The sequence below is a fragment of the Centruroides vittatus genome, unplaced genomic scaffold, assembly GCF_030686945.1.
Source record: "Centruroides vittatus isolate TY-2023 unplaced genomic scaffold, ASM3068694v2 contig_439, whole genome shotgun sequence".
Lineage (NCBI taxonomy): Eukaryota > Metazoa > Arthropoda > Arachnida > Scorpiones > Buthidae > Centruroides > Centruroides vittatus.
The window spans coordinates 3110035-3128040 of record NW_027122239.1 but is presented as its reverse complement, the minus strand read 5'-3'; positions in this window follow the sequence as shown (position 1 = coordinate 3128040).

The window sequence follows — 18006 nt, the reverse complement described above, 5'->3', positions numbered from 1 at the left end:
GTAATATGAAAGCACAAAGTCAGGAATAATAGGCAAAGCATAGAAAAGTTTAATTGCATTATGTTCTTGGATCTTAATCCTTGTTGTTTGCACTATATGTGGTAGTGTGGTATTCTGTTGCAACAAAATGTGCTTTCAATTGACCAAAGCATGATAGCATTAGACCAAAGCAGGATACATGTGTTCAACTTGGGCAGAATTAAATTAAGCAGTTATGCCATGACTAGTTAGGAAAAACTTGAAGTGTACCATCCATTTGAAATGTTATCAAACACATTAACATCACTTTGTGTTCAAACCTGCTAACATGCATTTATGAAAATAGTCTGATTCAGTCATCATTTTTGTTTGTCTGAATTATAGAAGAACTTTTATTTTTCGTTACACACAACAATCCATTTGATGAAATAATCATCATGAAGATTTTTGAACAATTGATAACTCATTTCCATTCATTTTTGTGCTTGTGCAGAAGTCAACTTGTGACATTATAGTACAACTCCCATTCACTTTTCCAACAGCAGTGGATTGACAGTACAATGTTGATATTAAAGCTGCCTCATTCAATATCCTGCAAGTGCTTGTGGTCAAATTGGCTTTGACAACTTGCTAAGTACGGAATCCATTGGTGTCAGCCTACAAGATTAAGGCTGGTCTTCTAGGTAAGGCGTGTCAGACTGATATAATGTAGAAGCCACTTTTAGTTATACACTACATTACTTAAGCTTCACTAATTTTCTTGTCAATGGACACTTACCACAGGATTTACTAACTGCAAATTTGGTTGAAACATTACCAAATGATCACCAAAGTAATTGGGCTGTAACTCCACTAATTTTAATAGTAATCATAGTGATCTTATTTTGTTATACTTTAATGTTATTTGGGGAGTATGGGTATTATAACTAGATGATGCTGAGAAAAAGTACAAATTTCACCCATAAGAAATAATGGGTAAGCTTATCCTTGTTTATGAGATTTTGATTTACAAGAGGTCTTCATAAATGAGGTATATTTGTAAAATTACATTACAATGTATATACAGATTTATTGTGTAAAGTGAACAATTCTGTAATCTCATATTTTGAAAAAATTTTTTATTAGAATATTGATTTAAAAATTCTTATGCAAATTTCATTTTAAACATAGAAAGATCTACACAAGTTGTTAGAGATTTTTAAATGTGATTACAGATGAATTCATTTGCAAAATCAAAACGTTAATGCTAAGTCAAACACTGTAATTAATCAGTTAGCTCGAATTAATTACAGTGATTGTTTGGCTTAGTATCAATACATCATGTTTTGGGAAATTGATATTCAAAATATTAATTTTTCTGAATATTTTTTTGGTTTAGAAAGTTTTCTAATATATTGCATTCTTTGGCAAGATATTTTTTAATCATTCTTATAAATATTCAACATTGTATTGTTGAATGTTTAACTTGAAATTCAATTAAATTTAAGCCATAGTTAAATAGAAGGAAATAAACTGCTTATTTAAGTAACCAAAATTGGATTTTATTGGAAATGTTTTCAGTCCATGATTCAACCACAATCAGCCAACTGCACATGACTAAAGCAAGAAGCACTCTTACAACAGACTAGACTCAGCATAATTCAGAGATGTATTATGAGAGTCTTCATTTTAATTATGTATAGTTGTCCAATCTGGCAAAACTATAGACTGAAAACATTTTCTATAAATGTGATATTAGTTACCTTAAATAAGCACTTTGTTTTTCTTCTATATAAAACATATAACTTTCACAATGCATGGCAGCTATACATTTCTGAGAGTTCCTTTAATAATTCGATTAACTAATCTTAATATATTTAAAATATTTTGAAAAAGTAGTAATGATCAGAATTTAAGCAGTTTAATAAGTAACAGTTTTACTAATTATTAAATTGAATTTATCTTGTTACAGTTATCATGCATAAATGCTTTATCTAATCATTTTATTTTCGTACTTCATTATTTGATGCTTTTAGATTTAAAATAATTTTTTTTTTAATCTATTATTATTAAAAAAATTTTTTTTTTTAAATTAGAACAGTACTTAAATGTGTGAATAACAATCGTGTCTAATATTTTTAGAGTCATTTGGTTCCATTTTTCAAAACTTCTTAATCAGAATGAAAATATGAAATACAGGTATTTATTGTAATGTTTTCAAGATTTTATTTATAATTTATTTTAATTGATATTTAATATAATAGAGATTAAGAGAAGATTTTAAATCATATTTTAGAAAAACTTTTAAATATATCAAAAAAAAATTTTTTTAATTCAAAAAGAATTCTAAACTGTAAGCATTAGAATGCAAAATTGTTTTATTCAGATGAAGTTGAGCAACTCAATCAATAAAACAAATTTAGTAAGTTTTTCTATAAAGTTAACTTTTCATATAATGATTGTTGTTGAATAAAATTGTTAATTATAACTGTTCCAACTGGATATACGGTATGAAAAGATATTGCTATCAATTAAAAATAATTGCATCTATAAATCTTACTTATCTATAAATTTACATCTATAAATCTTATTCTCTCAATAGGGACTTCTCTCTGAAATCATCTCATTCTCAGTATTACAAGTAAATAAGTAATTAATTAAAAAGAAAATATTATAAACTTCAAATACAACAATAAAATCTTTAATAATGAGCTGGATGATATTTTTCTAATAATATTAACATTATAAAATTTAAAAAATGTATTATTTAATTAACAGTCAGAACTATTGACAATATTTTTTTCTGGAAAAAATAATTTAATAACAATACATATTTAATGATTAAATAGATAAATTTAAAATAAAATAATTGCCAACAAAAAAAAAGTAGTAGTAAGTTAATTTTAAAAAATAAAACAGTTTAATCTACAAATAAATTAGTTTATATAATTTCAATTGATTTATGAAAAGTGTTCTATTACATTTTTGTGCTATTTTAGTGCTATTCTTTCAAATATGTCCCATTGAGAGATTAACTTTTCAGAACACTTGGCAACATTAATTTAGATTGTTGAATTCATTAACAATTATTGGTTTTAAAACTGTGACTGATAAACAAAATATGTAATTAATAAATAACTTTGTAGGTATTATCCAAAAGATAAATTAAAGGAAAACAGCTAATGTAGTAATGTGCAAGAATTTTAGTGAAAATATTATACAATGTTATATTTTTAAAAAATTGGTGAGAATCATCTGACAAAAATATTGAAAGTTGAAATTTTATTTGATTTTTTTTTTTAGAATTTCAATTTATGAAAATATTTAAATATGTTCAGGAATTTTGGTTTTCAGTTTCACAAGTAATTTGTTATACAATATTAATACACAATAGAAAAAACAATAGCTGTAAAAAAGGAGAAACAACTTAAATTTATTGTAATAATAATAATTTATATAAAATTTTATCAATTAAGTTTACTAATATAAAACTTCTGAATAAATATTCAAAAATTCTATTTTTTCATTAAAATATAAAATTTATAATTATAAATTTGAATCTTTTGAACTTTATTGTCTGAAATTTGTCATTTGGGATATTACAAAACAATTTCTTTTAAAACAACACTTCTTATGAACAGTATATTAACAAACAGATATATTTTACTATTCATTACCATTAAAAATATTACAAATAATGAAATGTTTAACAGTTTTGGTTAAATCTATACAAAAAAAGATTTAGCATCTTTTTGTGTTTTGAATTATCTTTTTCCATTGTTGGATTTCTGATGGATGTTACAAGCAGACCCAAAGAGTTAGCATAATGATTAGTGTTAGCAGAATTAGCATAATGGATGTTAGGAGCAGACCCTTTGGATCTGCTCCTAACATCCGTTATGCTAATTCAGTTGGATTTATTTTGTTGTAAAAAAGTTATTTACAAATTAAATGAGATAAAATTGTTATCTATGGATCCTTCAGATCTGTCATAACATCAGCTAGTATATTTTTTTACTTTCATGATTGTAATAGAGGGAACATAGGGAAAGTATAGTAATTGGTCAAATTTTGATCACTCTTAGTATCTTTGCATTTCTGGATGTTTTGACATTCCAGTTGCTCAAAAATGTAAAAAAAAAAAAAAACTTTAGACTCCCCAAACACAATTTTCTATTCTATTTTACATAATATCTCAGTTCTGGATGAATCAAAAGTTTTGAAACTTGGCAGTTATTTCTATTTATGGGCATTGATGCTATTAAATTTTGGTGGTCAAGAGTATAGGGAAATAGACGTATGGTCAGACTTAATAAAAATTTTACTCATTATTGGCATTTACAGATTTTTAAAAACTCATCTCTACCTTCAAAATTAAGCATTTTTCTTTTTATAATTATTAATAATGTAAAAATGTTGAATTTGCTAATGGTATCTGTATTATTTGTTCAGTGAATGGTTGTCTCTTTAATTCGAAATAATTCACCTCGGTAGACTATCTTACAGCAATTCAGGTTAAGAAACTCCTTTATTGTATTTTCACGTATGCATTTTTGGCTAGTTTTATTTTTCTAGTCCCTCTTCAGTGCTACAGAAAGTAAAAAATTACAAACATTGAGTTGACAAAAATAATAACATGAGTAGATAATGACAAATAACACAAGGAAACTCATTTCACAATACCATTATGCACCACAATGGCATACAAATTGAACAACTATGGTACGACATTATAGAGGGCGTACCAAATAAATTGTATTGTAAAACCTAAGCACCGTGAGTATGTAAAGGTTATTTTGTATAAATTACCATTTAAGAATCTTTACAACACATGCCTATAGTTTAGAATTAAGAAGTGATAGAATATTTTCAGAGAATATATTGAAAATAAAAACTTCTATGTAAAATTTTTTGTAAAATCCTTTTAGAAGTTTTAAATAACTTATGTGTTACTAAGTTTTTATCATTGTATTATTATTTATAGTAACATCGTTTTGTTGTAATGCATTTCATGCCCTCAAAGATATTTTAACGTTGAGTGTAACAATTTGGTGAAGTTCTTAATGGTATTGTGAAATGTGTTTCCTTGTGTTACTTGTCATTATTTACTCATGTTATTATTTTTGTCAACTCAATGTTTGTAATTTTTTACTTTCAGTAGCACTGAAGAGGGACTAGAAAAATAAAATAGCCCGAAATGCATATGTGAAAATACAATAAAGGAGTTTCTTAACCTGAATTGCTGTAAGATAGTCTACCGAGGTGAATTCTTTCGGATTAAAGAGACAACCATTAACTGAATGTAGAAATGATTTTTTAAGAAAATCTCAACAGATTGCACCACAGACAATTTTAATTTTGTGTTAATGTCTAGTGTTTTATAAATTTAAATAAAAAAAATATCCATAATCTCTATAAATCAACATCCATCATAATAATCATTTTATTTGAACATCATTTAAAAAGAATGTACACTGGAGGGCAAAAGTTAAGTTACAAGTGTTTTTTTTTTTTATTCTTAATTTAAAATAAAATAGAAACTTTATTAAAATAACAAATTTATTCACTCAATAGGGTGTGTGACCACCCCTTACAGCAATACATGCTAGACACCTGCTTCTCATACTCTTTACAAGGTTATTGATCAATTCATTAGGAATTAAAGTCCATTCTCTTTCGAGAGCAGTCCTGAGCTCATCAAGGTTTCTGGGTGGGGGACAGAGACTTCCCACCCATCTTCCGAGGGCATCCCAAGCATGCTCTATCAGGTTCAAATCTGGAGACCTGGATGGCCAGTCCTTTCTTTGGATTCCAATGTCTTGAAGATACTGAGTCACCAAGTTCGCTCTGTGGGGACGAGCATTATCGTCCATTAAAATGAAATCCATGCTTTCCGTGTGAGCCATTGGACGAATATAATGCTCAAGGATTTCATCGTGATACCTTTGACCTGTTAAGGAACCTCCTTCAAAGACATGGAGCTTGGTGCGCCCAGTGAGAGAGATGCCTGCCCAGATCATCATATTACCTCTGCCAAAGTTGTCTTTTTCTCTTTTGTTTGATGGTGTATATTGTGTTCCAGCCTCTCTCCAGATAAAGCATTGGTGAGAATCACTCTGTAGGCTAAAGCAGGATTCATCTGTGAAAAGAACTTTGCTCCAGTTGTGGTCTGTCTAGTCTTGATGTTGATGACTCCAATTCAAATGCATTTTTTTGTGGAATGGTGACAATGAAATACACACAGCTGGGTGTCTTGCATAAAGACCAACAGCAACAAGCCTTATGAATACAATTCTGACAGAAATTTTTTTTTCTGTGGCTGATTCAAGCTCAGAAGCAAGCATCCTGCGTGTTAGTTCTCTATTGAGTTTGGCAGTTACTTTCAAAAACTGGTCATCTTGCAGTGTGGTAACTCTCGGACTCCTTCTACAGGAATTCTGGAGATATCCCCTCTAACTGTAAACTGTTTCCAGAGCCGTGAAACCACCATTCTTGAAACTTTTAGGCACCTTGCTGCATCAGCTTGACTAAGCCCCATTTCCATCCATCTAATAGTATGCCATCTTAAAGAATTATCTAAACGATGCCTAGAAGCCATTAGAACGTTAATGAATATGTCTTAATTAAAAAAAAAGCAGTTTAAATAAAGTTTGATTACAAAAAACAGCAAAGTCAAAGGAGAGTTCTAACTAGCAAACCACTAAAGATTGAATTAAACATACGTAATTTGTATATTGACAAGATATTTTTCTATTTTCTAATTCGTCATGTAAATTTGCATATATGTCTACATTTTCAAAATGTTTTGGTGCTTTATTTCAAAAGTTGTGAGGCAAAAACTACTTGTAACTTAACTTTTGCCCTCCAGTGTATTTGGTTAGTGTTGAAATGAATATATATCTTTTTTTTTTTTTTTATTCTAACCTTTAATGCTTTTTATGCTCCAATTGCTTTAATTTGTATAGAACTGCTTTTAACTTGGAAGTAGATGATACTCTGTGGACTTCATATACTGTCTATTGCATTAGACTTTGTGGAAGTTTAGATTAAAACGTGTTAATAATGAACTTGTAGGAATGAATCTTCATTTCTTCACTGATAGCTTTTATGTTTCACTTAATGAAATTCATATGTTTGATTCATACTGAGTGAAGAGTCTAGGTATTTTCTATTAAAATTACTTATTTTTTTATTTTTTGGGCTTCTAAATTAATTACTTCAATTTGAGAAATTAATTTGTATGACTTTGACAAAATTAATGTTTGTTAGAAGTTGTGTTTTCAATGGCAAATATCAATTTGTCAGTTTCTATGAAACAATTAAAAATTTTGATTTTTGAAATTTTAGAGAATCACTTACTGTTAATTTCAAATATTCATAGAAAAAATTTGTTATGTATATATGACCTTATAATATACTGTTTATTGTTTCTTGAAATTGAGCAATTTTCTAGCAGTTTTTTCCAATACATTAATTTAATAAATTATTCGACTATTTCATAAACCAAACTGCTAATATTGGTCAAAAATTTTTTCTGTTTTGAACAGGAATATTCGTGAAGCATTTATATCTGCAAGTATGTAAAAACTTTAGGTTTACATACTTTAGATATTTGCCCATACACAGGAGGGTTTCTGTCGAATTTCTAAATTTTTGATTCCTGTGATTCTGAGCTACATAGCAAAATGCAGACCCACAAACACACACATGTATAGAATATTATATCTTAAAAAATTTTTAGAATCAGGACTTTAAAATGTTAAGAAATGCAGAAAACCCAGAGAATCAAAATTTGATCAATTACAATATTTTTTATTTGTTGTATAATAACCAGGGAAAATAATACATGAAATCCTCGTTAGTTCAAAATTCAGGATGAAATATTTGTGATTTTGAATTATCCGAGATTTACATATTTCTATATAATATGAAAAATGCCATGTAACTGATATAATTTATTAAGCAAACAGAATACAGCTACTACTTATTAACAAAAATAGTGTTCTGTAAAATATAAATAAACTGCAGGTAAACAGCACATTCTATGGGAACCTCAAAGATTGCCAGATAGATTTTATAAAAAGTAAAGCAGAATTCCTTGAAATGTAGCCCAAATTATTTTTATAGTAGTCAAAAAGTAGCAAGTCCCCCAAAATTAGTAGCCTAGAGCAGCAGTCGACAACCACCCAAATTTGAACATTGATCAACTGAATGTTATGTGAAGTATTAAAAAAGAAATGCAAAGTGCTTAGTTGCTTTTTTCACTTATTGGGGGTTTTTATTCGAATCTAAAACCAAATACAAAGGGACTTATCAATAAATAATGAACAATATTGTAAGTACAATTGTCATCCTTCATGGAAAGTGCTAAGAATCCATAAATTTATTTCAAACAAGCAGCAATGAACTTTAGGTTTGCATTAATTTGTTATAATTAAACACTCAAGTTTCATATTAATATAGTAAAATTGAACTTTTATGATCATTATTCTACAGATTTTGTATTATTTAAAAAATTCATGATAGTGGTCCGCAAGATTCAAAATTGAGTTTAGTGGTCCGTGAGGTCAGAAAGGTTGCTGAACGCTGGCCTAGAGTCCTACAAATATCTCACTCTGCTACTTTTAGCTCAATCTTTTAATCCCAAAACCCAGCCTTATTTTATAAAATAAGAAAAAAACGGGAGTAGTCCATATGTAAGGTGAAACCCAAAAATGTGTTACTGTGAAAGCAAAGCCATATTGACCAGATTAGAGTTGTTCTTGGTCTGTTGTTCTCTTACAATATAGAGGTACTTCGAGTTAACATACACATATCACAGTTCAGACAGAATTTTCACTTGAATTTTGAAGTAGCCATATTTCAAACTAACTGAAATACTTAACATGTAAATCTTTATATTCCTGGCTGGGACAAAAGTAGTTACAAACTAATGGGATTTCAAATTATCTGAGTTTGAATTAATGAGGATTTCCTATACTTGTATCATATTTATTTCATCTTTGTAGTTATCACTACAATATAGTCATATCAACACCAAAATTTGATTTTAATTAGTAGCCCTTCTGTATATTATTTACTGCATTATCAAAAAATTGTAAGAAAGTCTTAGTCTTCAATTTCTTCCTTCTCTAATAAAACTAATGGAAACTATGGGTCACTATACTTTTACAAAATGTTTGATTGCAATCTTTAATTTCATGCAATGAAATTAAAGATTGAATATTTTGATGGAAAAGGTAGAGGACATAATATAAGTTTTGGATCTGTTCATAATTATTTGGTAGTAAGGTACATTTATGGCAAAATTTATATGATTTAATATACATTAGCTAAATATATACAAAGAAGTATAAAATTTTATTACTTGTAATATTTTGAATGATTGTGAACAGATCAATTAAATCAAAAAATATTATTTGAAAATCGAAGTGCACAACTTTTAAAATAGAACTATTACTGTAAATCAAACTATTTCTCCATCTTTACAGCTATTACTTTTATTTTTTGTTTTGTATTTGTCATAAGTGTTTCTGAAGCAACTAATATTGGAATTCTTGAAAATATTAAATATTCTAATAAAGGTTCTAATGAAATTGGCTAATTTCATTTTTTTTTTATAGCAATTGAAAATGCTGAAAGAACAAGATAAACTACTTTCAACTCAGTATCATTTTTAATGCATGTTTGATTAAGTTTTTGTTGAAACAGTAATGTGTTTTTAATGTCAAAATCTTTTTCATTTAAATTTCCTATATCTATACTTTTAAAAAATTTGAATAATTTTTAAAATATAATACAAATTACAACTAATTTAAATTCTTAAAACATAATTTTATAAAATTTGGTTAAAAAGAAAACAATAATTAATGTAAATTTTGATTGTTTTGATTTTTTCTTCTTTTCTTTAGAGTTGTGAGATTTCATTCAGTTTATTTATAAATCATGAGTCTTATAATTAAAACATTTTTGATCATATTATTTTTATTGATTTTATTATTAGATAAGTTTCTAAACAAAGAACTTTAGAGGTAATAAAAAATGTCAACTTGAAATAAGATTTTGAAGTATGACGATTACATTTTTTGTACATGATTATTTTCTTTATGGCATTATTAAAATGTTTATATTTGAAATTTATGGAGGTTAATGTTTTTACATGTGTATGCTGTATATAGAGGATGAATTTTAAAATAATGATGCAAACTTAAGCAGAATAATTTTTTTTTTTCTTATCAAGATATAATGATTGAAAGCTTTGTTTCATAGATTAAAAATTAAATGAAATAAAGAATTATTGTTGTAATATTGAAATTTCAAAAATTCTTAAAAAACAAAAAGATCCATTATTTTTTTAAATTTTTTAAGAAATTTAAATTGTATAATGATCATTTTCAGACTTATATATTTATCTTTTTTCATAGTTTGTGTGAAAAACTTTCATTTTTGACAATGAATTATTATGCTTCTGTTTTTATCAATATTTTACATCACACTGTGTATGGAAAGTTTCAAATGGCTTGGCCTAGAATATATCATTGATATGATATTGTTTTCAAGTAAAATATATCAATGGTTTCTTGGATAAATTTTTAACAATATTTATGGATAATTAAATCTTTTTTCAGACTTCAAAAATTATCCCAGAGATGAATTTTTTAAAAAAGTTATTCCCTGTTGTCTAATGTAGAATTAATACAATTATTTTCATATTTTTATATATCAGAAATTGCTTACATTGTGATTACATTAATATAAAAGCAATCAACAGCTAAATGTTTTTACAAGAAACCAGTTAAACACCATTGCAAGCAGAATGTAAGAATTTGTAAAATCAATATAAACAATTATTTCTAGATACATACTTTTTTAGATTAAACAGATTATAGGGAAACAATTTTCAAGCAAAATTAAAGAAGGAAAAAAGTGCAGGTTGACCAGAAAGTTTTAAAATCAGAAAATAATCAATAAATGTCATTTTCAATATTGAATTAAATTTTTAAAATATATTGGTTATAATAAAATACTTGAAAGTCATCAGTTTAAATGCCTATGATGAAGACTGGATCAAGTTATTTGAAGGACTTTGTGTACATGATATGCAGTATATACATGAATACATTAATTTATTAGAAATTAATCATGAGTATAAATTAAAATTTTCAAAATATATATATATATATATATATATTTAATTGTAAACTAATCTTATCAGAGCAATTTAAAGAATATTAAAACATTCAAAAACAATTATATTATTGCAAATTATGTTCAAGTTATATGAATTTTGTTATTTAATATCATGAATATTAAGTATCTAATTATTTGAGAAATTTTGAACTTAGTAAAAAGTAAGCATCTTTTTACTATTTTTATTTGATATTATGTTGTTGTTTATTACATGTGTTTAATACAAATTTAATATTAATAGTCAGAGAAGTTTCAAGATGTATTCTGTCACAGATATTTTTTAAGCATAAGAATTGCTTTTATTGAAGTATTTTTACTTGTTGGGTAAAACATATAGAAAATATCATTAATGTAATTATTCCATAGTGAACTACAGTGCCTACTTTGTGTATAATACTATGGTTACTATACTTCTTAAAATTTATTAATCTTCTGCTCTTAATCAAAGAAAATGAAAAAATAATAATAAAAACTACATTACTACAAATCAAGAAAAATCATGTTCTAGAGTAGAATTGATGTATAGTCATATAATTTTGTAAAAAAATAATGAAAATGAAAAAAATTATATATATATATATATATAATTTGATTTAGCTTGTAATGCAATAATTCATCAATCAATCAAAAAGAAAACTACTATATATATATGAACAGATTTCATTCTTGTAACATCAATTATTATATCTGAAAAGATGAAAAATATGCCTTTGCTGTCCTGTGTGCTAAGAGCCACCATTTGTTTAATGCTGAGAATTTGATTGTGGATAGAAAAATAAGATTTTGTTTTGTAAAAAAAATTTTTAAAAAATCATAAAAAAATGTATTTTAAAAAATTTGTCAATGAAATAATTTAAATTCATTAATTATAAATAAAATTGGGAAAATTTTAAATTTCCTTTTCAGTTTAATTAAAATAAATATGGATAGTATTTAATTTACATATTTGTTTTTAAACTATAACATTTTAAATATGCAATCTGTTTCATAATGATAATGTATATTTTAAAATGTACCTTACATGTTTATAAAATTTCATTTACAGTACTTTTATTTTGATTGTAAATTAAAATAATAAATGATATAAATAACAAAGATATATGTATCAGAATTAAAATTATTATTGAGTTTATTAAGTGTATTTTCTAGAAACAAAAAAACATGTTAATTTAATATTTACCTAATATTTGCTTTCAACATTCACGCATATAACTTAAATATGAATGTCATTTTATAATGTTTTCCATAGAAATCTTTCAACTTACAATGTTCCAGTCAGACATTTAATTTTGAAGTTGATCCATATCTGAACAACAAAACATGTATCAATAAACAATTTCATATAAATAAGTATAACTGATAGAAAAAATTTTAATCTCATAACATTATAAACATATTTTTTACAGTAATGAAAAATTTAAGCACTTAAAGCAGTAAGAAAATAAAATGAAATAAATATTTAAGTTACATTTAATAAAATTTATTATACATTTACATATTTATATATATATATTTGGCAATAGTATTCATTAACATTCATGAATTGCTGTAGTTTATTGAAACATTGAAATTTGCCTTATTTTAAATCTGACCTTAGTTCTTTTAAGGTTTCATTTATTCTGCAAAAATGTATAGATTATAATTCAGTGTACACTTACAAATTATAATGAAATCAAAAATATATATAGAAGTTATTACGAATTAAAATGAAAAATTATTACTTTTAAATATTTTTGAAATGATAAGTTTGTGTTGCTTTTTTTTTTTTTTTTTTTTTTTTTTTAAAGCTTAAAATAATTTATATATTCTAATCTAATATTTTATTCTACTGCAGTAATATTCTGGCTTATTATACAGTCTATTACAAAAGTATAGAACACCATAATTTTGTGTTTTTTCAAAATTTATTTTGAAAATATTACTGGAAATAATAATAATTTATCATTATTTTGAATATTTTATCAGGTTTTTTTACATTTTGTAAAGCAGCATAAATTTTTTTCCATAAATATTTATTTTTTGATGTGTTACAAAAGTATAGGTACACTTTATAAAATTACATAAAAATAATTTTTAAATATATTTTAAACACTTTTAATATTTGGTTTCACCCCCTTTGGCTACAATTACTTGAAAAATTCTGTTAGGCATGGAGTTTATTAATTTTTTTTAATTGTTCATCCTTAATTTCATCCCATTATCCATTATTACAATTTTCAATTGATTTTCAGATTCATATTGTTTCGTATTTTGATAAACAATGACTGCTACATCCCCTATAAATTTTCAATCGGATTTAAATGAAGGCCAGTCAATTACATCAATAATTTCTTTTTAAACCAATTTTTTGTTGATGTTGAGGCATGAATGAGAACATTATCTTGTTGAAACTTCCATTTATGACCTCCAATTAATGCACCAAATGTAATCATATTATTATACAATAATTCTTGATACTATTTTTGTCATAAACATTAAATCAGTTTTACCTCCTTATCCAAAACCACCTCAAATCATTATAGATCCATCCCCTTGTTGCCAGCTTATTTTAACTCTGCTTTCTCTTCTTAAATCATGCCAATAATAGGAAAACCCATCAGGGCAATCTAAATTAAACTTCTCATCACTAAACATTATTTCTTGCTATTCTTTAGTCCATTCCATCTTGTCTTTAGCCCAGTTTAAATGCATTGATTTGTTGAAAGTGGTTTCAACTTCGTTTTTAAATATTTTACATTGTCATTGTTTTTTAAAATTCTCCAAACAGTGGCAGGAGATACATCTACTGGTAATTCAGCAGCAGCTTGCCTTATTGACATGTTTTTATTAGTTATAAGCCTCAAAACATCTCTCTCATTCTTGAATGTTAAACATTTAGGCCTTCCTGACTTGTTTTTTTACCTGTAATTTTCATGTTGTTGCAAAACGTTTAGAATAGCATTCATAGATCTATTTACAGCTGCAGCAATTTGCCTCAGAGACTTGCCTGAACCACTCAAATAATCAATTTTATGTATGTCTTGCTCCTGAAGTACAGTTCCATGAGGCATTATTGAAAATGTTTATATACCATTAAATAAAACATTCAAAAAAGCCACCAGGACAGTTAAAAATGATGACATCTAATGTAGTGGTAATATTTTTAGTTGTTATTATGATAAATTAATTTTTAAGAGACTTTTAAGTGGTGTACTTATACTTTTGTAACACATCAAAAAATGAATATTTGTGGGAAAAAAAATTATGCTGCTTTAGCATAGGACTAAAGGCAACTTTTGTAATAATTTCATAATAATAAATGTTTTAATACATGATTACCTGCTTAGAAGACTACAGAAAATTATTTTTCTCTTCTAGTTTTTCTTTTATCAGGAACAAGAACCAAATAAGTTTGCTTGATTATATTCAATAAGAAAAATTCAACTGAAATTTAGTGCATATTTTAGAATTATTATTGCTTTTATAAATTCACATTTTGATACAAATAATGCTATTTCCTGCCTGTACTGTCTTTCAACGTGAACATATTGCATTTTCTGAAGTAACAGTTTTAGTGAAATTTGAAAATACAGTATCGGGGTACTAATAGAGATTTCTTTTAAATATTTTGTTGTTAGATGAAAACAAAAATCCAGTATATAAACTGTTTTAATATTTAACACTTATTCTAAAATGTTTGCAGTATGATCATTAAAGTGGTTTTAATTAAGCCTGTTTAAATTACAACATCGAAACATAGTTCTCAGCTCAGTACTAGTCTACAGACTGTTTGTGGTAAAGTTTTAGTTTTCTGACAGTTGTGTGACATTATATAACTTATTAAACAGAATAAATGTTATGTTTGTGGACGCTTTAAAACTTTAAATTTTAAATTTTAATTACTATATTTTATCATTTAAATTAATATTTCATAATAATTGAGAGTAATGTTACATAGAACAAGTTACATATTCTAATGAATAATTGTTGTTTAATAATCATTTTATTATAAAGTAAAGAGTAAGTAAACTTTAAGTTGATATTTCTATTCTTAGCTAGCATAACCCAGATAATCAGCGCTCGCGGCTGATTTGCGCGTATAAATTGCGTTTATATCGAATTTTAAAAATTCGTGCAATCAGTAAATCTTGTGCGAGACTTTAATTTTACTTTTGCCTGTTAAATAAAATACAGTAAGACCCCGCTTGACGCGTGGGATGCGTTCCTAGACGACAAAGCGCTAAGCGAAACAGCGATAAGCAATAAAGAGGCTCATTTTTGGACGTTAATATAATATTCAATGGTAGTGGATATCACACCAAGATACACCGAAAACTCAGTGCCATCCCAATATACATTCCTGCCAACTCCAACGACCCATACAGCTACAAAATAGCAGCTTTTAGAGCGCTTATTAGAAGAGCCTACACACACTGTAGCAAAGAACAAGACAAGCGGAAGGAAGAAAAATAGCAGGAATTGCTGCAGACCACGGGTACAATAAAAGCCTAATATATAGAATGGCAGAAAAACAAGAAAATCAACTCAAAGTGCTATTAAATAAGGTTCCAAACAAAGATCCACAACAAGATACATCGCCCTACCGTATGGTTATAACGTATGAACACCCTATGCAGTCCCTATATAAGGAAATTGGAGCTTACACTAACGCAAAAATAACTTATAGACGTAAGCCAGATACGTTCAGCATGTTAAGAAATGAGAAAGATCGAGCGGAAGTCGAAAGAATGTCGGGAGTACTGTATATAAAATTCCGCTAAAAGATAACAGGTTCGATAAGGACCTCATATATGTCGGATCTACAAAACGGTCACTCAGACAACGCCTCTGCGAGCACAAAACGGACATCGAAAAACAATACCGCCTTAGCGATATATGCTAATGAAAATGGCATTACACCTGATCTACAGAAAGCGGAAATGATCAGACAAACCCGGCATATAAATCAACTGCGAAATCTGGAGGCGTTAGAAATTTTTAAAGCGGACTGCAAAGGCCTGTCAATCAATTTTAAGGAATAGAAACAACTGTCGAGAGCGTGGCAGGCGATTTATGACGCAACGCTATAACAACTAGAGCAAGCACATATCTTTCGAATATTTAAATTTTAAAAGATTCGAAAAATAAATTTGTGGATAGAAAACATCGGAAACTGGAAATTTGAAAATTAGAATAAAACCAGAAAATATTTATAGAACACCTGAAGAAGACCCTACAAAGTGGGTCGAAAACGTTAGTGATACGTTCTGCGTTTTTACCTGCAAAGCTATACAAGGTTAGTGAGGCGTATTTGTATTATCGCTTTGTTCATTGAATGGAGTTAATTTAATAATGGCTTTTCAGTCCAAACATAGTGATTTGCTATTTGTTCTATATTTTTTAAATCAATTAGACCAATTAGGCTGTTCAGTAAAACCAGGACTACCATCAATATAAGAAGACCATTTCTGTAGAGAACTAGTATCTGGTAGTTTAATAAACTATCTTAGATACTCATATGCCTGCTATATTTAAGTTTCTTTTCTAGTTGTTCACATTTCTATCTTGTTAAAATTAACATTTCATGCACCTTCTTTGGAGATGGCAAACAATATGTGATCACGAGAGACCGATACTTCATATTCTATCTTTGCAATTTTTTAAATGTTCATTAAGTCATTTCCTTAAGAAGGGATTCATCAGCGAATGGAAATCTGACAAAGTTTTATTTTAAATTTCACTATCACAAGAATGGAATCCGATTTAAACCCACTTATCACTGATATTAATCAATCTAAACTTCATAATTTGATATATATAACGTTTCTCCCCAAAACATTTCTAATTATTTAAATTTTTATAAATCAGACAGCGTTTCGAAGTAAGTTTGACACTTACTTCGAAACGCTTTTATTAAATTAATCTTTAAACATTATATTAGACCTATAGTGTGAACAAAATTAATAATTATAACTTACTTGTGAAATGAAATTTCCGAACCTTTCTTGTAACTGTTGGTACAATTGATAGCGGCACAAAAATGTGGCATGATTATTTCTTACGGTATAAACCCACTGAAACTGTCATGGCGTCCTTCTCTTCAATCAGCTTCAAAATGTGGCGCTGTAATCACTGCTACTAGCACTCTATGTTCTATCTCGTTTATAACTATCTACCTCTAGTCAAATTATTTAATTTCTAATATTTAATTATAGTCTTTACCCAATAAAGCCTATACCCTTATACCCAAGAATTTGGCATATAGTTTGACCTGTTTATTATATAACGGGCGATGGTTGATGATGTTTATGCGTAATGTGTGAACACAAGTTGGAAAAATGTTTGAGCGACACTAAGATGCTACTGGAACCAGTGCTAAACACAGATTAATGGAGCATACGCACAATCCGGGATTTCCCTTCTCCCCATCACTCGTTATGCGAAACATCGCTCGTTAAGCGAGTCATTTCACAATTTTGTTTTGCTCGTTATGCGAAATGCTCATTATGCGAGGTTCCACTGTACGTAGTTCTATTTCGCTATTTTAACATTTTTCAGATTTTATGTAAAGCAAGTTTCAGTCTTAGCCTGAAGGAAGTACAAAGAACACGTGAGATTATTCTACAGCTTTTCAAAAAATAGAGAAATCTGAAGTTTGCCATTTGCTAAAAACCTGGGAATGCCACGTTCGTTAGCCTATATTGGAGAAAAATTATTTATTAAACAGAAATTTTATTTCATTTCTTTAATACTATCAAAATATATAACTTTTAGATCAAATTTGTAAGTACTGTACTTGAAAAGATCGAATAAACTTCAAATAATGGAGGAACTTCCGGTTTTTTTTTCAGATGATTGCAGTTCCGTGGAGTAGGCCTC